Source organism: Ursus americanus, chromosome 7 (assembly GCF_024610735.1).
Source record: "Ursus americanus isolate L20-20 chromosome 7, mUrsAme1.1.p, whole genome shotgun sequence".
Classification (NCBI taxonomy): Eukaryota; Metazoa; Chordata; class Mammalia; order Carnivora; family Ursidae; genus Ursus; species Ursus americanus.
Window position 1 is genome coordinate 28168468 of NC_142133.1, and position 22685 is coordinate 28191152.

A 22685-nucleotide genomic window follows, 5' to 3' on the forward strand; every position below is an offset into this window, starting at 1 on the left:
TATTTATATATATATTTAAGAGAGAGTGTGTGAGCTAGAGCAGGAGGGGTAAAGGGAGAAGGAGAGACGCAAACTCCATGCTGAGCTCGGAGTCTGACATGGGGCTCGATCTCACAATCCTGAGATCATGACCTGAGATGAAACCAAGAGTTGAAAGCTTACCTGACTGAGCCACATGGGTGTTCTGGAAAGCCTATTTTTAGAGAAAACATTTTATCCTGAAATAATTTCAAATTTACAGAAAAGTTGCAACAGTCGTGCAAAGCTGTGTGCCTTAACTCAGATTCCCAGGTTAACAGCTTACACTTTTGTTTTTTCATTCATATCTTGTAGTCATTTGAGAGTAAGACACAAACATGCTATATCATTTATCCTTTGTGCTTTAGCCTATATTTCCTAAAAATTGGGACATTCTTCCACATAACCACAGGTCAACCATCAGTTAACACAGATATGTTATTGTGTATCAATCACCTAATCCACATTCAAGATTTGCCAATTGTCCCAATGTATTTTTATAAGTTCAGCATTCAAATCAGAATAATGCTTTTCATTTGGTTGTGACAGCTCTTTGATCTCCTTCAATTTGGACAAATTCCTCAGACTTCCCTTGATTTTTCTGATGTTAGCCCTTTTGAATATTACAGGTTACTTTGTAGAATATCTCTCACTGTTTGGGTTTGCCTGATATTTCTTTATGATTAGGTTCAGGTCATATATCTTTGGCAGAACTATTCTAGAAGTGATCCTGTGATCTCAGTGCATCATATCAAGAGACACGTGTTCTCCAGGGGCACTGGGTGATTCAGTCAGTTGACCATCCAACTCTTGGGCTTAGTTCAGGTCATGATCTCAGGGTCATGAGATGGAGCCCCGTGTAGGCCTCCACACTCAGCAGACAGTCTGCTTGAGATTCTCTCTCTCTCTCTCCATTCTTCTCTCCACTCGCACTCTCTCTGTCTCTAAAATAAATAAATAAATAAATAAATCTTCAAAAAAAAAAAAAGAGGAGGCATGGGTTCTCAATTTGTCCCCTAGAAACTGACATAATTCAAAAAATTTTTAAAAAGATTTTATTTATTTGAGAGAGTGTCAGAGAGAGAGAGCACAAGCAGGGGGGAAGGGTAAAGTGAGAGGGAGAAGCAGACTCCCTGCTGAGCAGGGAGCCCAATGCAGTACTCCATCCCAGGACCTTGGGATCATGACCTGAGCAGAAGGCAGGCACTTAACTGGCCGAGCCATCTAGGCGCTCTGATGTAATTTTAATTATATCATTGGTTAAAATGGTGTCTGTTGGATTTCTCCACTGTAAAAATAATAAGTAGTTTTCACTTACTGGTAAACAATATTAGTTGGCATTCCACTAAAAAGTAGGCTTTCCCTTATCTCCTATTTATTTATTTATTTATTTATTTATTTATTTATTTATGTACTCATTTGTTCATTCATTCATTCATTCATTCATTCATTTAACATATCACAATTCAATGTGAAGTGTAGATTGGAACATGGATAGAGCCTAGCTGTGCAGCATGATGCTCTGGAGACAAGGGTGGGACAGAGTCACAGATGACTAGCACATCCAGCCCTTGAATTACTATAGATGGTGATGCCCACAAGCCTGGAGAGGGAAGCCAGGAGGAAGAGCAGGTTCAAGGAAGTGGCAGTGAGCCAGACCTTGTAAGTTATTCTCCAATGATCCATTCTACCCTTCTTTTTATAGTAACAACCCCCTTGCATGTAAGTTCTGGCCATTGAGGTAAGCACAGGTGTGATATCTGCAACTTCTGAGTCATGCTCTTAAAAGAAAAGAAGCACACCCGCCTTTTATTTCCTTATTCCTGCTGGTAAGGATACAGAAGTGGTTGTAAGCCATCTTTGACAAAGCAGATCATTGGCTACAGGATCATTGCCTTGAGCTTGGCTGGGAAACCTAGGCTAGGAGTGTCAGTTTAAGAGTATTTGGCATTTGGTGGTGGTTGGTGTATATTCGGGAGTAGAGAAGATCAACTAGGGAGGGTGAGGAAAACAACCAAAACATTTATCAAGTGCTTCCTATGTGCCTGGAACTGTTCTAATAGCTTTAGTTGTATTAATTCCTTTAACTTCACACTACCTATGAGGTTGCGTGGCAGAACACAGCTAGTTGTCCCCCAATATCCATTCTTTCCTTCTTTCTTGGTAACAGAATTCCCAAATGTGAGCTGGGCATGTGGCTGACTAGAAGGACCATGCTTCCCAGGTTTCCTTGCCACTAGGAATTTCCATGTGACATGTTCTAGCCAATAGTGTCTGAGCAGAAGTGTTAGGGTGTGCCTTAAAGGTTGAGGATATACTTCTGCTCTTTCTTCTTCCTGCTAGTTGGAATGCAGATGGATTGGGTGGCCATCTTGAACCCTGATGTGGAAGTCATGTGTGGAGTATTGTTGATGTAAACTCAGGGCTGTAATGATTGCGTATCTTCCATACTTGCCATGGACCACCTGTTTTTATATGAGACAAAAATAAAAGGCTATCTTCTTTAGTTATTTTGTTATTGCTGCTTTGTTCCTAGCAGTTGAATCTAATTATATGGATAGCTGTTAACACTATCCCCATTTGAGATGGTGAAGTACAAAGAGGCTAGGAATTTAAGTGGCAGGTCTAAGATCTGGATGCAAGCATTGGGTTTCCGAGCCTGCCAGCATGGTCTGACACTGCCTCAGAGGAAGAACCCAGCACACATTTACTTCACTCTTGGTGTAAAAAGACTTCTTCACACTGGCTTTCACACTGTCCTCAAAGTGTCCTCCTTATAGTCCCACCCCGTCCCCCGTTGTGTTTCATTGACATCAATGCTCAGGCCTTGACCACACGTACTCCGGTGGTGGGTACTGCTGCTCCTTCAGCTGCTGCTGCTTGGCCTTCGGGTTCTCTCGGCGCTTGTTCGGGAGGCTCATGGCACGTGTCTTCTTGGGCAGCAGGTGCAGGGGCTCCTCCTTCTCAGCCTTGTAGAATTTGCTGAGCTTGTCTTTCTGAGTCTGGTTAATGACGGTGGGAACACCGGCAATGAATTTGCTCTCGAATCTTGGAGCTTGGAAGCCACGCTGCCCATCACTAGGCCGACGCACAGCTCGATAGCACCCCCTTCAGGTCTTCTAGCTGTGTAAGCAGCAACTCCTTGTCGCGAGGGTCTCGGCTTTAACCTTGGGCTAGGCCGCACAAGCCGCCTCTGCCGCCACCTGCTGGGAGGGAAACAGGAGGGCAGGCTCGTTGTAGTCTGATTGCCCACCACGTTGGTGCCCATTCATTCGGCTTCCCCTAATGACTTTCCTGACTTTCACATCTTTGTTAATGCTTTTCTTCTTTGGTTTGGACCGAGGTCTCCCATTTTCATCTGTTAAAATTTCATCCACCCTTCAAAGGCCCAGTTCTCTCCTTTCATATCCCTTCAACCAATGTCTTCTTTTACTCTTATGACTTTATTCATTTACCCAATATTTATTGAGAATTGTTATGTGCCAGACACTTGGGATTCTCCAATGTGCAAAACAAATCAACAGGTAGTTGTAAGCTACTGCATTTGCCTTTGGGTTTGCTACAGCTGTGGCTTTCCAACTAAAAAAAAAAACAACCCAAAAACACCTTAGTGTAACTCTGACATAACACACACACACACACGTAATGATTTAAGAAACAATATTTGCCTTTATCATATGTAATCACTCTGATAATTTAAGCTCTATTTCATTTCAGTCAGCATCTGCCTACTGAATTGATTGTATAGCCTATTAATAGGTTGGGACATTCAGGTTTGAGAAGTATTTTTTCCTTTTTTTCATTCAGTCATTCATACATCTGGCATTGCACTGTGTGCCGACACAGCTCTGGCCTTGGGTTAAAGAGAAGGAAGAGCTCCTTCCTCAAGGTGAGCAGGCCAGTGAATATAATACAGCTTGAGAGAAAATGGCTGTACACGTGTGCTCTGGGCTATCATGTGCTTTGGGCAGATGTGAGCATTGGTAGCTCCATAAATGTTAATGGAATTAAATCAAACTGCAGCATAGGCATTATAATTACAAAAATAAATTAGAATAATGACTTTCTCAACAGCAGAATCTTAGCAGCTCATAGATCTACTCTGACGTGAAGCTTGAATCAAAGTCCTGATTCTCTAACGCATTGCTAGGAAGGGTCAATCCTGGATGTGTACTTTTCAACTCCTTTCTCTAGACACAAAGAAAGTGGGGTGGAGTTAGTAGTGTATAAAAAAGGTGACAATGATTTGGGCTTACCCCAGCACTGATAGGAAGAAAGACATACTTAGAACTTTTCTCATTTTTTCCCCCAAAGCCTGTCAGGGTTATCACCCTCCCTTTGCTGCAGGCAAGATGCCACCTAAAATTGTTCTCTCCCCATCCGCAAATCACACTGATCGAAACCAAGCTTGGTACAGAAACACCCATCCTAACCTGTCTCCTGGGCCTTCCAATCCCAGGTTGACCTCACCTACCTTTGGACTCCTCTTCTCCCCTTGCTTCTGGGCTTTGCCCTACCACCTGGACAGAGGCCTCTTTTCCTCACCAGCTAGTCCTCATCAGCACGTGAAAACATTTATAGGGAGAAGGCAAAAGCTCCCTTCATCCCATATCCCATCTAGCTACTCTCCATTTCTCTTACTAATCCTTGTCAGACATTTTGAGAGCACGCCCTCTGTCTTCTCACCTCCCATTCACTCCTCTGTCGACAGTGCCCTGACTTCTGCCCCCATCAGTCACTGAAACTGCTCTCTGCAAAGGGCCCATCGACCCTCTTGTCAAATCCAGAGAACAGTTTCTTATCCTACCTGCACTTTTCAATATCTAACAATGCCAACCGCTCCATTATGGGCCTTGGCTTCCATGATGAAATGCCTTCTTTGTTTGCTTCCTCCTTTAGTTGCTCCTTTTCAGGCTCCATCTTCTCTGCCTGTCCCTTGAATGCTGATCTCCAGAGTCATAACCTAAGCCCTCTCCCAGCCTCTTTTCATTCTAGTCTCTCAGGGTGATGTTGACTAACCAAGCTGAAAGTGCCAGCCACTGAAAAACACTTCCCCAGCTACACTCCAATATCTGACCCACTCACCGATTCCACTTCCAAGTATCTATGTGTGGCCTCCTCTCCATCTTGACAAATCTCCCTCCTCCCAGTTTTTATCCACACTTGTCCATTTTTCAAAGTTTCTTAAGAATGACTTTTCTAATGGGCGCCTGAGTGGCTCAGTCAGTTAAGTGTCTGCCTTTGGCTTGCGTCATGATCCTGGGGTCCTGAGGTTGAGCTCTGCATCAGGCTCCCTGCTCAAATATTTTAGTAATAATTAATTCTGAAGATTTTCTTTGTGAAATTACTTTTTGGAACAATTTCTTTTAGGCCAATTTAATTCTAGATCAATTATCTACATAGAATACCTTTTCCATTTGCACTGTAATAAGATTATTTCCATTAGGATAAATTTTTTGTGTAAATATTACAAAATATTTTTGTTCACATAAAATTTTAGTGATCATAGCTTCTGCCTTTGTATAGTTTCTGATGTCTTATTTTCGCCCAGGTTACACTTATATATATCTAAATCTTACCATGTGGTGTTCTATTAGTAATACTCTGTATGCGATCTCTACCCCCAAGGTGGGGCTCAAGCACAGGACCCTGAGATCAAGAGTGACATGCTCTATTGACTAAGCCAGCTAGGCACCCCTCTCTATGAATTGGATAAAAGATGGAACGGTGAATCCACAAGAAAATGGTGCCCACTTACTATTACCATTGCTGTCTTTTCTATTTGATACCTTGTGTTCATGTACATGCCTTTGGTGAAGTAAGGTTATGAAAGGTGAAATTAAAAATTTTTTTGGGGGGGGGAATCAAAGCACTCCGAACACTTTGTTGGGGATCAAACACTACATAACTGGGATAGCTTTTTGGAAGATGATGTTGGAACGTAGTAACTCCAGTAAGCAAATGGAGAAAATGTTCTCCACCAGCGAATTTGATGAGCACAGTCCACTGGCAAAGGACAGGTCACCACAGGGGAAGAGAAGAGTCAGGTACTTCCACCCTTTCATCGTCATTATCCGTTTTCCCTGCTAAATAAATATCCATAGACACCTCAGTAACATCTTCCCTATAGTTGGTGCAGTTTTTGCAGGACGGTGACAATTCGCGATGATTCGTGAAAATCATCCGCTTAATGATTGAAAAATTGCGTTAAGCTGCAATAATATGCACTTGCAATCACATTCTTTAGTCGTCTATGAAGGATTATTACGTGACTAAAATGTAAACATCCCTGAAGTAACTGAGAACTTGGTAGCTCGCGCTGCTTGCACAGGTGTTGGGAAGGCGTGAGAAGCAGCACGAACCAGCTCTGCAGGAACAGACTATGAACACGGGGTGAAGAGAGCACGCACAGCGCAGACCTCAGCGCACCGTGGGCGCGCTCGGGCCCCGAGTCGATCGCACAGCGAACACTGCGATCCAGTGCTTGCGGCGCATTCGCCAGGATTGGGTTCAGCGAAAGCAGTCAGTGCGGCCGCGGCCAGCCTGCCCGCCGCACCCCCAGTACCGCCCTCAGGCGTCCCTTACTCACCGCCCCTCTGGCTAGCCCTGAAAACGGTTACTGCAATGATACTAATGAATCCTTAAACGGCGTCCGCGTCTTTCGCGGGCAGCCTACGCTCCCCCTTCGCGACCCCTGCACTTGCGAGTCCCACAGCGGGCCCAGGGCTCCCGCTTCGCGCCCCTCCCCAGCCGCGCGTCCGGGACGCCTCTGCCCCCGTCAGCCCCGCCTCCCGGATCCCGCGCCCCTGCGCCCACCTTCGCGTCCTCCGAGCCCCTCCCCCGCCCGCTCCGCGACCCTGCCTCTCGGATCCCCGGCCGAGCTCCCGCCTCCTCCGCGCCCCGCAGCGGGGCGTGGCGGCGCGGGGGGCGGGGTTTTCTGGCACTTTCTGGGCGCCGCGAACGCTGCGATCCCGGACTCGGAGACCGGAAACGTCGCTACGGAGGCGCACGGCCGCCCGCACCGCGGATCTTCGTTGTTGTTCGCCAAGGCCGCGCCGCCAGCGCAGACATGGCCAAGTGGGACCAGGGGGACCCGCGCTGGATCGTGGAGGAGCGGGAGGACGGCACCAACGTGAACAACTGGCACTGGTGCGGCCGGGCGGGGGCGGGGCCGGGGCTTTCGGGCCTCCTCCCTCCCGAGCGCCGGGCGGGACGGTGGGGCCCTCTGCGAGCAGCCGGCTCCCCGTGCCCTGCGGGGTGCGGTGGCCCGGCCTCTCGGGCGCCTCCCGGGCCTCGGCGCTCCCTCTGTGGGGCGGGGCCTGCACAGGTGCAGAGGATTCCCTCCTCCTCCACCAGCTGCTCAAAGAGCGGCTGTGATGAGCCTCAGCTGAGTGTGGAGACGGAGGGGCGGGGGGCTTCTCTGCACTGGCTGTGGGACTTCAGTTTCCTCCTTCCGAAAGTTGGTCTGGGCCCCACGAATGCTATCTGCTTGGCTTCTTCAACTTTGACAGTCTGTGACCTTAAGAGCTCCCCTCCCCCCAACCCTATTGATGACCTGTGTGTGCGCGCGTGTGTTGGTCTGTATATAGTGGAAAGAACAGGAATTTGGATCTCAGCTGTGCATCTAACGTGGTGGGCTCTGGTGAGCCCTGCCTTCTTTTTAGAAGTTTGAACAGTTGCACATGCTTTTTGTAAGTCATCTGGGACCTGGACTGATTTCTGCCCCCCTCACCCCCCCAGTTTCAGGAAGTGATGCAGCATCCCTGAGGGTACACTGTGGTACCTCAAGGCCATCAAGCTCATGTTGAGGCACGTCCAGGACAGAGTAAAGCCGTCAGCCTGTGAGCGGCTTATTGAGGAAGCCCTGGCCTCTCCTTTCCCGGCATTGTCCCCGTGGACACATCAGGGACTTCTCTCGCCTCACGTCCACTCGCTAAAATGGGAACATTTATTTGGGAAGATTGCATGAGGTAATGCATGCCCTTGATAATTTGCCTTGTTTTGATTAAAATTATTTCAGTTATTACTACCTTTTTCTATGGCCCAGGCTTTGCCCATCCATTTCCAGTGGGTGAGATTGCTAGGCCTCCCTTCCCCCAGAATAAGCCAGTGTTTTTAAGACAAAACACTACTTTACATAGTGGATAATAGTATCTTAAGGAACTGAACAAGAATATTAAAAGATATTTGGTAGAAATCTGGTTGAACTTTGAGGGTGGCAGGGTTCTCACGGCTGCCTGAGAGGCAGTGGGCTGATCTGGGCAGTAATGATGCCCCAGCCTGGGCATGTGGCTACCAGCTGGGGCCTCCATTCATGGCTCTGCCCTTCTGGTCCCTGGCAGGACGGAGCGGGATGCCACCAGCTGATCCAAGGGGAAGCTCCGTGACCTCCTGGTGGGCATCGTCGTGGAGAACGAGGCTGGCGGTGGTGAGATCAGTGAGCTGAAGCAGGTGGAAGGTGAGGCTTCTTGCAGCAGCTGCAAAGGAAAGCTGATTTTCTTCTATGAGTGGAACATCAGTCTGAGCTGGAAAGGTAAAGGAGGGGGCATGGTGGGTGGTGTTCAGGGCACAGCTAGGGGGCTGGGGCAGCCTTGGGGCAGAGCTGGCTCAGGTATCATTCATTCAGTAGGTATCTTTAGAACTCCTGATACGGGCCTGGCGCTCACTGGCCCCTGAATTTGGTGTGTGTAGTTCCAGGTACCGTTCTGTCATGTAGAGTTTCTTGTCCAGCAAGCTGGGGGCTTCCCTTTCTCCCAGCATTGCTTAGCGCCCTTTGATTTCAGCAGCACTCTTGTCTGCCAGGCACTTGTGAGCCCTAGAGTTTTCCGGAGTTGCTGGAGCACTCTTCCTGGAGACAGCTGCCTGCTGACTCGTCTAGGTTCTTCTGGTCTTTGTCCTGAGTGAAGCCACCTATCTCTATCCTATAAAAATTGCACGTCCTTTCTTTGAACTGTCTCCCTTCCTGCTTTATTTTCCCCCAAAGCACTGATCTTTGGTATCTTTATATGGTTACTTAAATATATTATTATCCTGGCTCCCTTCCTACTGAACATCACTCATCGTCAGGGAAACAAATCGAAGAGACTTTTAAAAATATCAGCGTTACTGAGATCTATTCGCACACCATACAGCTCACCCGTTTAAAGTATACAATTCAGTGGTTTTCGGTACACTCACAGAGTTGTGCAGCCATCGCCACAATCAGTTTCAGAACATTTTCACCACTCACAAAACCCCTGTACCCATTAGCAGTCAGTCCACGGTCTTTGGCGACCACTAATCTGTTTTCTCTTTCTGTGGGTGGATTTGCCTCTTTCTGTCATCTGTCTCTATAGATGGATTTGCCTCTTCTGGACGTTTCATGTGATTGGGATCATAGAGTTTGTGATCTTTTGTGACTAGCTCCTTTTTTAAAAATTTTAATTCCAGTGTAGTTAACATAAGTGTTAAATTAGTTTCAGGTTTACAATACCATGATTCAGCAATTCCATACATCACCCAGTGCTCATCATGATAAGAGGACTCTTTAATCGCCTTCACCTGTTTCACCACCCCCCACCTCCCTTATGGTAACCATTAGTTCTCTAGAGTTAAGAGTCTGTTTTTTGGCTTGTCTCCTTTGCCCCCCCCCCTTTTTTTTTTTAAAGATTTTATTTATTTATTCGACAGAGATAGAGACAACCAGTGAGAGAGGGAACACAAGCAGGGAGAGTGGGAGAGGAAGAAGCAGGCTCATAGTGGAGGAGCCTGATGTGGGGCTCGATCCCATAACGCCGGGATCACACCCTGAGCCGAAGGCAGACGCTTAACTGCTGTGCCACCCAGGCGCCCCTTTGCCCCCCCTTTTGTTCATGTGTTTTGTTTCTTAAATTCCACATATGAGTGAGATCATATGGTATTTGTCTTTCTCTGATTTATTTAGCTTAACATTTTACTCTCTAGCCCTACCCATGTCACTGGAAATGGCAAAATGTCATTCTTTTTTACGGCCGAGTAATATTCCATTCTATATGTGCCACATCTTCTTGATCCATTCATTTGTCAGTGGGCACTTGGGCTGCTTCCGTAGTTCGGCTATTGTAAGTAATGCTGCGATAAACATAGGGGTGCATATAGCCTTCTGAATTAGTGTTTTCCTTTTCTTTGGGTAAATAGCCAGTAGTGTGATGACTGGATTCTAGGGTATGGAGTTCTGTTTTTACTTTGTGGAGGAATCTCTGTACTGTCTTCCCCAGTAGCTGTACCAGTTTGCATTCCCACCTACAGTTACATCTTCGCCAACAGTTGTTTCTTGTGTTTTGTATTTGAGCCATTTTGACAGGTGTGAGGCGATATCTCATTGTAGTTTTGATGTGTTTCCCTGATGAGGAGTGATGTTGAGCATCTTTTCATGTGTGTTGGCCATCTGTATGTCGTCTTTGGAGAAACGTCTGTTCATGTCTTCTGCCCATTTTTAAAAATGATTAAATTTTTAAAAAGATTTTATTTATTTGAGAGAGAATGAGCACAGGCAGAGGGAGGGGCAGAGGGAGAGGGAGAAGCAGACTTCCCACTGAGCAGAGCCTGACATGGGGTTCGATCCCAGGACCCTGAGGTAAGGACCTGAGCTGAAGTCAGATGCTTAACCAACTGAGCCACCCAGGCGCCCCTGTCTTCTGCCCATTTTTAATTAGATTTATTTTTTTTGTGTTGAGTTGTATCAGTTTTTTATTTTTTTTTAAATATTTTTACTTATTTTTTTAAGTAAGCTCTAAACCCAAAATGGGGTTTGAACTCACAACCCCAAGATCAGAAGTTGCTGGCTCTACTGACTGAGCCAGCCAGCTGCCCCTGTATAAGTTCTTTATGTATTTTGGATACTAACCCTTTATCAGAGATGTCATTTGCAAATATCTTCTCCCAGTCAGTAGGTTGTCTTTTAGTTTTGTTGATTGTTTCCTTTGCTGTGCAGAAGCTTTTTATTTTGATGCAGTCCTTTTTTTTGAGCTCATGCAAGTAGGGGAGGGGTGGAGGGAGAGGGAGAGGGACAGTCCTGAGCAAGCTCTGTGGCCAGCACAGAGCCCGAGGCAGAGCTCAATCCCATGACCCTGAGATCACGACCTGAGCTGAAATCAAGAGTCGGACCCTTAACTGGGTCTGTAGCCACCCAGGTACTCCTATTTTGATGCAATCCTAATAGTTTGTTTTTGCTTTTATTTCCCTTGCCTCAGGACACATATCTAGAAAAATGTTACCATGTATGGCTGATGTCAGAGAAATTACTGCCTGTGCTCTTCTAGGATTTTTTTTTTTTTTTAAAGATTTTATTTATTTATTTGACAGAGACAGAGACAGCCAGCGAGAGAGGGAACACAAGCAGGGGGAGTGGGAGAGGAAGAAGCAGGCTCATAGCGGAGGAGCCTGATGTGGGGCTCGATCCCATGACGCCGGGATCACGCCCTGAGCCGAAGGCAGATGCTTAACTGCTGTGCCACCCAGGCGCCCCTCTTCTAGGATTTTTATGTTTGAGGTTGCACGCTTAGGTGACTGGCTCCTCTCACTAGCATAATATTTTCAAGGTTCATCCGTGTTGTAGCATGTTCCGTTCCTTTTCATGGTGGAGTGATATTCTGTTGTACAGATAGAGCACGTTTTGTTTATCTGTTCATCAGTTGATGGACATTTGTGTTGTTTTCATTCTGTAGGTCATTTGGTCAGGGGTGGATTGGTTTTGTTTCCAGGTCCAGATCACTGTCTTGAATGTTGTGTGCTTATTGAAAGAGTAACCTGTGATGCCTGGTTCCTGGCTGGTCGACAGTCTGTGCTCAGTGAATACTTGTTGAAATAATCATGGACGTGAAGACAAAAGTGAAGAAGAAGAGGAGAGAGGGAGAGATCTGATTCTAGAATATTGTACTGCGTTAAAGTTTGGGCCTCTGCTCAGGAGTCCACTCCTTTCTTGAGAGTTGGGTGGGAGAGTCCCACAGTAAGCTGGCCATGGGCCTCTGCCCTGTTGGCCGCTTTGCTTGAGCCAGGCTTGAGCCCAGGGAGGTGCTCGGGAAGCATCAAAAGAAGTCCACTTGCGCCTTGGAAACTTCTGGCTAGAGGTTTGGTCTCAGTTGCTCCCTCATTGTCTGCAGCTGGCTAGATCATCGCAGGGTCTGGTGCCTTATAGTGCACCCCACCCTCAGGACAGGGCTCTGAGGGTCCCAGGGAAGCTCACGGCCTTGTGTTTCTTCTGTCTCCCTCATCTCAAAGAAGCAGCCACCTCCGTTGGAAGGTAAGACTGAGCCACCGCAAGGCAGCAGCTAGAGGGCGGGCTGCAGAGGGCCTGCCCTCAGCGCTTGTCCTTTCCCCTCCAGCACTGAAGCCCAGAGGGGGCAAGTGGGACCCTCTGGGGAAGAGTCAATGTTCTGGCTTTACTGAGACACAGCTGACGTACAACATCGTATAAGGTTAAGGTATATAGCAGGATGATCTTATGTACGCGTATAAAATGGAGATGATTACCACGGTAAGGTCATTTAACGCGTGCCTCACCTCATGGTAGTTTTCTGTGTGTGTATGTTGAGCACTTTTCAGATTTACTTTCTTTTTTTTTTTTTTTTAAAGATTTTATTTATTTATTTGACAGAGATAGATACAACCAGCGAGAGAGGGAACACAAGCAGGGGAAGTGGGAGAGGAAGAAGCAGGCTCCCAGCGGAGGAGCCCGATGTGGGGCTCGATCCCAGAACGCCGGGATCACGCCCTGAGCCGAAGGCAGATGCTTAACGACTGAGCCCCCCAGGCGCCCCCAGATTTACTTTCTTAGCAACTTTCAAAATATACAACACAGTGTTGTTAACTGTAGTTACCAGGCCGTACATGACACCCTCTGAGCTTACTCTTGTAACTGGGAGTTTGTACTTTGTGTCCTCTGACCACCTGCCACATCACTGGCTCCCTGCAGCCACCAATCTACTCTCTGTCTCTAGGAGTTTGGTTTTTCTGGATTCCACATACAAATGAGGTCATATAATTCTTGTCTTTGCCTGATTTATTTCACTTAGCATAATGCCCTCAGGGTCCATCCATCTTGTCCCAAATGGCAGGATTTCCTTCTCCTGTGTGGCCGAGTAACATACTGTTGCGTATGTGAGTGTGTATGCCACGTGGTCTTTGTCCATCTACCTGTCAGTGGACACTTAGGTTGTTTCTGTGTCTCGGCAACTGTAAATAAGGCTGCAGTGAACACGGGGGTGCAGATGTCTCTTTGAGATAGTGATTTTTATTAACTTTGGATGAATACCCAGAAGTGGGATTGCTGAATCATATGCAGTTCTATTTTTAATTTTTGAGGAACTTCCGTACAGGTTTCCACAGTGGCCGTGCCAGTTCGCATTCCTGCCACACGGTGCTCGAGGGTTCCCCGTTCTCCACATCCTCTCTAGCACCTGTTGTCTCTTTTTGACGCTAGCCAGTCCAGCAGGCGGGGTGACACCTCGCTGTGACTTTGATCGGCATTCCCTGACGCTTGGTGACCTTGAGCACCATCCATCTGAACATCTCCTTTGCATAAATGTCTGTTTAGATCCTTTGCCCATTTTTAATGGGATTATTTGGGTTTTTTTGCTGTCAGGTTTTATGAATTCCTTATATATTTTGAATATTAACTTCTTATCTGATAAGGTTTGCAAATATTCTGTAGGTTGCCCTTTCCTTGTTCTGAGTGACTGTTTTGCTTGCAGGAGCTTTTTAGTTTGACATGGTCCTACTTGTTTTGCTCTTGTTGCTTGTGCTTTTGGTGTCCTATCCAAAAATTATTGCCAAGACCAGGGTCAGGGAGCTTTTCTCCTCCTCCTAGGAGTTTTATGGTTTCAGACTTGTAATCCACATTAAGTTAATTTTTGTGAGTGATGTAAGATAGGGGTACAGTTTCATTGTTTTGCATGTGAATATTAAGTTTTCCCAGTGCCATTTAATGAAGAGACTACCTTTTACCCACTGAGTATTTTTGCCTCCCTTGTCAAATATTAGTTGATCATACATGCATGGGTTTATTTCTGGGCCCTTGATTCTATTCCATTGTCTCTGTGTCTGTTTTTAAGTCAGTGCCATACTGTTTTGATCACTATAGCTTTGTAGTAAAGTTTGAGATCAGGAATCGTGATGCCTCCAGCTTTGTTCTTCTTTCTCAGAATTGCTTTGGCTGTTTGGGGTGTTTTGTGGTTTCATGAAAATTTTAGAATTGTCTTATTTATGTGAAAAATTCCGTTGGCATTTTGATAAGGATTGTATTGAATCTATAGACGCTTCTTACTTGCTTTCTTGTGCTAACTTTGGGCTTAGTTTTTTTTCCTAACTCTCTGAGACATAAAGTTAGGTCCTTTATTTGAAATCTTTTTTTTCCTTGATGTGTGTGCTCATCACTACAGAATTCCTGCTTAGAAGCGCTTTCGCCGCGTCCTGTAGGTTTTGGTGTGTTGTGTTTTATTTTCATTTGTCTCAAGGTATTTTTAAAATTTTCCTTTTGAGTTCTCTGAGTTGTTGGTTGTTCAGGACTGTTTTGTTTATTTCCATGTATTTGTGAGTTTTCCAGCTTTCCTCCTGTTACTATTTTCATACCATTTTCATATCTGCATATATAAGTGGTTTCCTTTTCCAGACTTTACACGTTTGCTTCAGTAGGAAAAGACCTTCACCATTCCGCTTAGTTTGGGTTACTAGGTGGGTCATCAAGTAGCATTTGTGGTAGGCAGGGCATGCTGTTAAGGTCTCTAGTTGGATGGGGCCACTGCCCTTACTCTGAGGTCAGAGGTCAGGGCTCTACTGGCTGGGCTCCTTGGTTGGATCGTTCTGCTGGTTGGGCTCTGTGTTCAAGCGGGGTTGCTGGGCAGACTCCCTGATGGGGTGTAGCTGCTGGCTGTGCTACATGGTCACATGGGGCCTCTAATATGGGCCTCGCAGTTACCGCCGATCAGGGGGTGGTGACTGAAGGTGTTCTCTGAAAGGTCAGTGCTACTGGTAGGACTCAATGATTGGGCAGGGCTATGGGTGGGTCTCCACCATTGCTCCTGGTTGGGTGGGGTCTCAGGCTATGTTCCCTGACCAGATGGTTCTGCTGGCTAGATTCTGTTCAGGTAGGGCCACAGGCGGGGCTTCATGATTAGACCTGGCCTCAGGCTGTGCTCTGTGATCAGACTGTGCCCTGAAGTTGGACAGGTCTGCGGACTTCACTTCAAGGTCAGGGAGCCACTGGCTATGCTCTGCTGTTGAGCAACATTGCTGGCCGGGCTCTCTGGTGGGGATGGGCCTCCAGCTGTATCCTGCAGTTTGCTGGGGCTAGGGACTATGCTCTGTGTTTGGGTGGGGTCACTGTTTGGGCTCCCTGTCTGGGCTCCCTGTCTGGACAAGGCTGGAAGCTGTGTCTTGCATTTGGGCAGGTCTGTAGGCTGGGCTCCCTGGTTGTGTGGGATCAGAGACTGTGCTCAACAGTTGGGCAAGGCTGCTGGTTCGGTTTCCTGCCCAAGTGGGGCTGGAGGATGGGCTCAGCGGCTGCCCAGATTCACTGGTCAGGCTTCCTGTATGGTCTGGATGACAGGAGGCTACACTCAGCAGTTAAGTGGGGCTACAGGTTTGCTTCCTTGCCTGGGTGAGGGCAGTAGAATGGGCTCCACAGCTGGTTTCAGTCCATTGACTAGGGATCCTCATCAGGCATAACTGCCAGCTGGGCTCCCGAGCCACATAGGGCTACCAGCTCAGCTCCGCAGACGGGCAGACTCACTGGCCAGGATCTCTGCACGTGCTCTGCTGTAGCAGGAACACGGTCCAACAAGATTTGAGTGTTGATTATTGAAAGTCGTGCCTCGCTTCTGTCTGTCTGATTCCCAGTGGTTCCTGTGAGCTAAGACCCAGATGGGCCTTGTAGGAAGCCTCCCCCAGTGCTAGGGGACCTGGATGTCCACCTTTTTTTCCCACTGAAGAAACAAACCACAGCTCTATGCTGGCATGAGGGAGGGGTGATTTGGCCAGTTTTATCACTTCTTTTACCCTTCTCATTTGGCCCTTTGTCTCTGGTCCACAAGGGTGCATTCTGGGATTTTCACAGTGGTGTCCTGTCTATGGATAGCTGTTAGTTGGTCATGTGAGGGGAACAGAAGTCTGGAATAACCTCTGTTGCCATCTTGATGTCCCTGAAATCAGCACTTTGGTATTGAAAGAAATCCAGCTACGTGGAGTCCACGCACAACTTCCCCAAGCCCTGACCTGCCTCCCCTCATGCTTTCCCTGATGAGAACTCATTGCCCCTTTCTGGCCTCCCATCCCTTATGTGACTCCTCTTCAAGACAGCCCTTCATCCTGCTTTGACCTGGTAAAGAATATTGGGAGAGGAAAACAGAAGCATTGGTTAAAGGCCCACTTCCTCCGGCCTCATGCTTCCACCCGGCCCCGAGTCCGTGCGCACTATCACTGGCCGGCTTTCACCTCTGCCGTCCTTGTCCGCTTACCTCTGTGTGGGCCGGGAGAACACCTGTGTGGTGGCAAAGCCTTGAGCCCGCCCTGTCATCCTTTGTGGTGGCACCGTGAGGAGGGTGGGCGGTTTGCATAAACCAGTTGTTAACTTTGTAATTGAAAAATGTATTTTGTTCATTTTAGGTGTAATTAAAGAATCTGGTGCACAGCGCAAGGGATTGATTGAAATATCCAACCTTTCTGAAGAAAACGAAGTAGATGACACCGAGGGGAGGTATCTGCTAGTTTCTTTTGTTTAAAAGGTCAAGCTTCTGTTATGTATTTTGGCATTTGAAACACTTAGTAGACTCTGATTTCTGTGCGGTAGTTTTGGTGAATTGTGTAGGGTCGGTTTGGCCAGGCGTGCTGCGCCGTGGGAGGCGGTGTGGGGTGTGGAACGGAGCCATGGGGGAGGAGGAGGCCGCAGGAGCCCTAGACAGCCCCGCCTCGCAGGTGCCCACGCCCTCCCGGGCCCCTGCACCTGTGCCTCGGGCGGATGCCCAGCTTGGTGAACGGGGTTTGTTTCTGCATCTGTGCTGTTTCCCGTTAAGAATGAAAATTCTCCGCTTTTAGCTGTCCTCTCTTTCGGCAATATTGCATGGTTTTTGGTAAACTAGTCAGTCACGCGTTGCTTTTGACTGGCTCTCCTAGCTCTCCTGGCGGGGGGGGCGGGCTTTGCGGAGCACCCGGGCGTCGTGTGCAGGGACTGCCCTCTTGGAGCTGGAAAGCTTGGTTCTGGGGAGGCGAGAACCATTTGTACCATTTGTCGATTTTCCAAACTAAGATAGTTTGACAGAGGGTCTTTTTGATTTGTGAACATATTTAAATGTGAAGTCTTACAAAGATAGAAAAACTAAACTGTACTGAGCTACATGCCCGGGACTGGCCTTTAGTAAAGGTTCTAAAAGGCCATAAAGTGGGGCTGTCTCAGGCGCGTCTTCAGACGTGTGGTTGCCGTAGTTAAGGGCTGTGGTTTCACTTCACTGTATTCAGATCAGCTGAAAAGTTGATTTCATCAGCATATTAAACTGGCCTTTTAGATTTCAATCCCTTGGTGTCGTTACAGGACAAACTGGGACCCACGACCTGGGACCAGGCCCAGCTCAAGTGAATCATAGGGACGCTAAATATTTCAAACCAACACCTCTTTTCGTTCTGAGAATACCACAGCAGCATTGGCAGAGCCAGAGCAGCATTCAGATGCTTCCCTCCTCCTGTCTGCCTCCTTCTCCCCCCTCTCTCTTCTTGTCCCTTTTCCTCCCTCCCTCTTTATTTCTTCCTCTCCCAATTTTCCTCGCACCAAAAAAGTGTAGCCCATGGCCATGTTATTGTGGGAACTTGATTTTTCTAATTACACTGGCTTTGGGGTTCTAGACCAGCGCTGTTCAATAGAAATACAATGCAAGCCACCTGTGGAATTTAAATTTTTCTAGTAGCTGTATTAAAAAAGTTAAAAGAAACAGGTGAAATTAATTTTAATATTTTTATTTAACCAAATATATAAAAATACCATTTTAACATGTAATTAGTATCAAAATTATTGAGATTATTTTACATTCTTTTTTTGTATTAAGTCTTCAAAGTCTGTTGTGTATGATTTTACACTCTAGCACGTCTCAGATCAGACCAGCCACATTCCAAGGGCTCAATAGCCAAATGTGGCTAGTGGCTACCGTACTGGACAGCGCATTTCTAGACCCTGATAAAAGCCATGGGGTGACTAAAATATTAATATAATACATACACATATACACATTTTATATGCAAAGTAAGGGGTTCACATTTCTAAGAAGTCCACTCCAGATTTGGCCACCAACCCAGTCAATGGACCTTTGATTAAAAAACCCTTACAGCTTCTCAAAGTCTTTGAAGAAACCTGGCACATCTCCCTTATACCCACTTCTTCCCCTTCCCCCAGCATCACAGCACTTCTCTCAGCCGTATGTCCTGATGTCGTGAGAGTACATCAAACCAGATTTTTCTTAGGCTTGTATTTTTCTGATTTGTAGGTGAATGTGAGTAAAAAGAAAGGAGATGGGGATATACTGAAGGATCTTATGAAAACTGCAGGCACCGCCAAGGTCAGGGAGGCCCTTGGAGATTACCTGAAGGCACTTAAGACGTGTAAAGAAGGCAACCCTTGTGAACCACAGGGTCCCTTTTCTATTTACCCAAGTTATGCTCTGTACTGTGGTCTGGATTCCCAGGATATGGTGATGTCTGTAAGGCTTCAGAAACAACTCTTTATGCTGCAGGATAAACTGTAGTCTGGAGGTTGAGAGCTAGTCATGAGTAAGACCCTAATTAGTGACTTTTGGTATTGTACATATTGCAGACTATTTTGCCTATGAAATTGCTAAGAGTTTTCTGGAATGTTTATTCGGTTGTTTGTATAATTTACTTGTTCAAGGTCTGTCTTTCCTCCTAGAGTGTAAGCTCTAAGGGGGCATGGAAGGTGTGTATCTTGTTCACTGCTGTATCTCCAGCTTCTGGCACAATACCAGGCACACAGTAGGTGCTTATGAATAAATCAGTGAATGAGTGAATGAATGAAAGGTACTACAAATATAGTTGAGATTTACCTAGATAATATCTACACTGCGTGGAAGTGAGGTTATTGTCGTCTTCCCTAAGTTAGTCACCTGCCAGGCAAAATGTTCTGTGGGGCCTGTGTGTCTGCACCTCATCCTTGGACTCTGTTACCGAAGTATCTAGGTGCTGGCTGGCCGACAGGCTTGAATACTGGGAGGCCAAGCTTTTGAGGTGGTGGTGAAGCAGTTAAGTGTCTGGTTTTGACAGTAGGTGAAGGTCATAAAGCTAGTAGTTTAATAAAATTGAGCTTTTTGGGGGGAAAAAATGGAAAATATCACTCTTCTATCAAGAACTAAATAAAAGGCATTTGTAAAGAGAAAAGGCATTTGTTGCTATGGAACTCATGTTCATAATTAGTTTTATATGTAAGAACATGATATGGTCTTAAAATTCTCAATGATATAGGAATTCTTTACTAATAAAGATATTAATAAAGATAACTGATATTAATATCAGTTCTCTTATTTTCTTATAAGCTGTTTGGATTTTCTGCCTTACTGGTGTTGCTCAAAGGGAAGAAATTTTGTTTTAATCAAAATCACTTCCTGTTTTTTAGAATTTACCATGGGAATGATTTTACCAACGAAAGCCATGGGAACCCAGGAATTGCCAGTTAAAAAGAAACTGAGTGAGAACACCTTGCAGGTATGACCTCTGGGGGCCAGTATGTAGGGAGGGAAAAGAAGTGCTTAATGAGGATGCCTCAGAGCCCTAAATGATGAACTGTAAATGTTAGTGAGGACGGCCTGTTCATCCATCTTTGCATCCCTTGCCATTTTGGTGGGAAATGATCAAAGGAGACTTCTATCCTTGATGGAAGGGAATGTATAAACGGGGCTTCCTGTGGGGTAATTATTGAATTTAGTTCAAGACCATGTTCCGAAGGCAGGGTTCTTTGGTACGCAACAGATTATGAAACCAGATGACTTTGAGGCTCACCTACCACAATGGAAAAGCCTTTCCAGATTTTTGGATTGGGAAGATTTAGGTCCCACCCTTGGCATCTGTGTTGGGGAATTGACACCCTTTGGCCTTAAGTGGTATCGTCCTTCATCTGTTCATCTTTATGCCCTCTGGGCCATTATGTACATGTTCAAGGGGGATTTGGGGTGTGTTAAGCTATGACGTAGGAGAGGAACAAAGCTGAAGAGCTCATAGAACAATGAGCTCTGTTTCACAGTAACCAGGATTGGCGGTGCCAAAAGGCTTTTCATGCTATTTCCATGTCTGGAAAGGGTAGTGTGAAATTTGGAGACATTTTGGTATTTTATTAGGAGTGGAAGACTGCATTTTAAAATCTAAGTAGCTTTATCCCCCTGGCATGCTAGTTAGTTATGCTTTGGAACCTCTTTTCTTCTTGAGATCCAGGCTTCATCTCCAGCCGGGCTGGGTGTAAGGCTCCCCACGGTGGCCCCGCACAGGACGGAACTCCTCGACGCCACTAGAGAGCAACTGTACAGAGTCTTCGCTGTGAAAGATGTAAGCACCTTCCCAAGCTAGGATCTTCAGTGCCGACACTGGGAGAAAATGGGCCAGTAAGAACTGGAGCTGGTTTTTCGTTTCCCGTATGGCCATATTCTTATAATTGAAGTGCTCTAGAACGGTGGTGATAGAAGTCTTTAGGATAACTTCTAAAACATTCAGGGGGGTAAAAGATGGGCATTTTAGGGAAATAGATCCACATTTAGGGGATACATTACTGAGTTTTCTCCCTCTGTGGGAGAGGGAGAGAAAGCTGTAAGTAAAACCTACAGATTCAGGATTAGAAAAGAAAAAAAAAACCTACCTTAGTTGTTAATACTTTGCATTTAGGTTAAAAAGGTGATAGGGCACGCTGGATTAACATGTCTGCTATATGTTTTGCTTGCTTAGTTGGTGCAAAAATTTTCTAAATCTCCTGCTGAATTAGAAGCTGAAAAGGGAGGGAAATTCCAAATGTTTGATGGGAACATCACTGGTGAATATACAGAATTGGTAAGTAATCTTTAGGGTTAAGGAAAAGTAAGCTAGGACTGACTCTTCTGTTAAAATGGCTTTATTTTTTAATTTTAATTTAAGTAATCTAGTCTCTACACCCAGCATGGGGCTTAAAGTCATGACTCCAAGATCAGGAGTCGCACGCTCTTCCCCCTGAGCCAGCCGGGCGCCCCAATATTGCTTTTTAAAATCCATGCTCTTTTTAACTTGCTTTGGTTTTTTATCTGGGCTCACAGAAACTTGAGAACATTATAACGTTGGTTATAGTAAAGTTATGTATACTTGGTTGTAGAACAAATAACAAATGTTACATATACTAAGTAATGATAAAGCTGAAGACTTAGTTGCACAGTAATTGTGCTAATGCTTACGGTTTTGGAAGAAAGAAGTAGAATTCCTAACTCTTGCTCTACCAGTTTCACATTTTGGCCACCTCAGTCACTAGGGTCTGCGTTGCCTCACCCTCGACATCATCTCTGACCAGTGACCAGTGTCACTGCACTTGTTGTGTCCGTGAGGTTAGCTCTGTTAAGGACGCTCTGGCACCCAGGAGCGGTGGATTTCCAGTGGTGCTGCCCTATAACCTGCAACATGGGGCTGTACTGTTGTTGGTTCAATACTTCCAGTGCTCAGGGATTTTAATGAGAGGATTTTCTGAAAGCCGTCTTAAGGGAATTTCCCCTTTGTTTTTAGTTGACAAAAAGATCATCATGAAATGGAGATGTAGGAACTGCCCAGAAGGTATGTTATTAGTATTCTTTGTTATAAGAGTCTAGAAACACACAAGCTCGCCCCCACGCCCCAGCCCCCGACACACTATAAAAAAAAACAAGGAATAGTACTGTATGGACAGTTGTCCTTTTCGTAATGCAGTAATAAGCTTATTTTCTTTCTAGAACACTATCCTACAGTTGCAGAGTTTTGCGCATACTCCAGGGCAAACTGAATTGCACTTAGACTGTAAAGGAGTTCCTGTCTGTAAAGAAGAGAGCATGAAATTCTGTTGGCAGAAGCAGCATTTTGAAGAAATAAAAGGTTTACTGCAGCTGACCACCCTAAATGGTTGAATTAGAAGATTTTATAAGGGTATTACTTTTTGTAAGCAGGAAAAGGGTCAAGTTTACCTCTTCCCTATTACTCCTTTTAAAAAAGAAAACACTCTTAATTTATATTGGATGAAATCCATGAGCTTATACAGAATTCAAAGCACTGTTTGAATCTTTACTACCACTAGACTCTCACTGGGTTAAAAGTAGCAAGCAGTCTGGAAATTCAGTAGCAACCTTACCTCCCATCGCTGCTCCTCTGGGAAGAGACTGGGCCTCTGAGTACAGCTGACGTTTCCCCACTAAAGCTTGTTCGAGGCAGGCTACTGTCAGCTCTATTTTTAGTACAGGCAGACAAACAAGAAATGGCACGTCGATACTATTCTTTTATTTTACTTCAGAGTTTTTAAGGTCTGGAGCTCTTAGGTAGCAAAGCAGCAGTGTGTCGCGTTCAGAAGCGTGTTGACGTGAGGTGCGCTGGGCTGTACCATGAGGCTGCTCCCCGCAGCAGTGCTGCACTCCAGGCGGAGGCCTGAAAGGCTTGGGGGTAAGTTAACTTTTTGGACCGCCACTACTATA

General features: G+C 45.9%; 1 pseudogene across 1 annotated transcript; it reads left to right on the plus strand.

The window, feature by feature from the left end:
• The first annotated feature begins 6976 nt into the window (after positions 1 to 6976).
• LOC123786148 (activator of 90 kDa heat shock protein ATPase homolog 2-like) lies at positions 6977 to 22629 on the plus strand (annotated as a pseudogene). Its single transcript, XR_015725192.1, has 9 exons — positions 6977 to 7167; positions 8361 to 8551; positions 16636 to 16736; positions 18501 to 18615; positions 19640 to 19728; positions 20446 to 20562; positions 20956 to 21061; positions 21754 to 21801; positions 21957 to 22629. The product of XR_015725192.1 is annotated as an activator of 90 kDa heat shock protein ATPase homolog 2-like (transcript).
• The last annotated feature ends 56 nt before the right edge of the window (positions 22630 to 22685 follow it).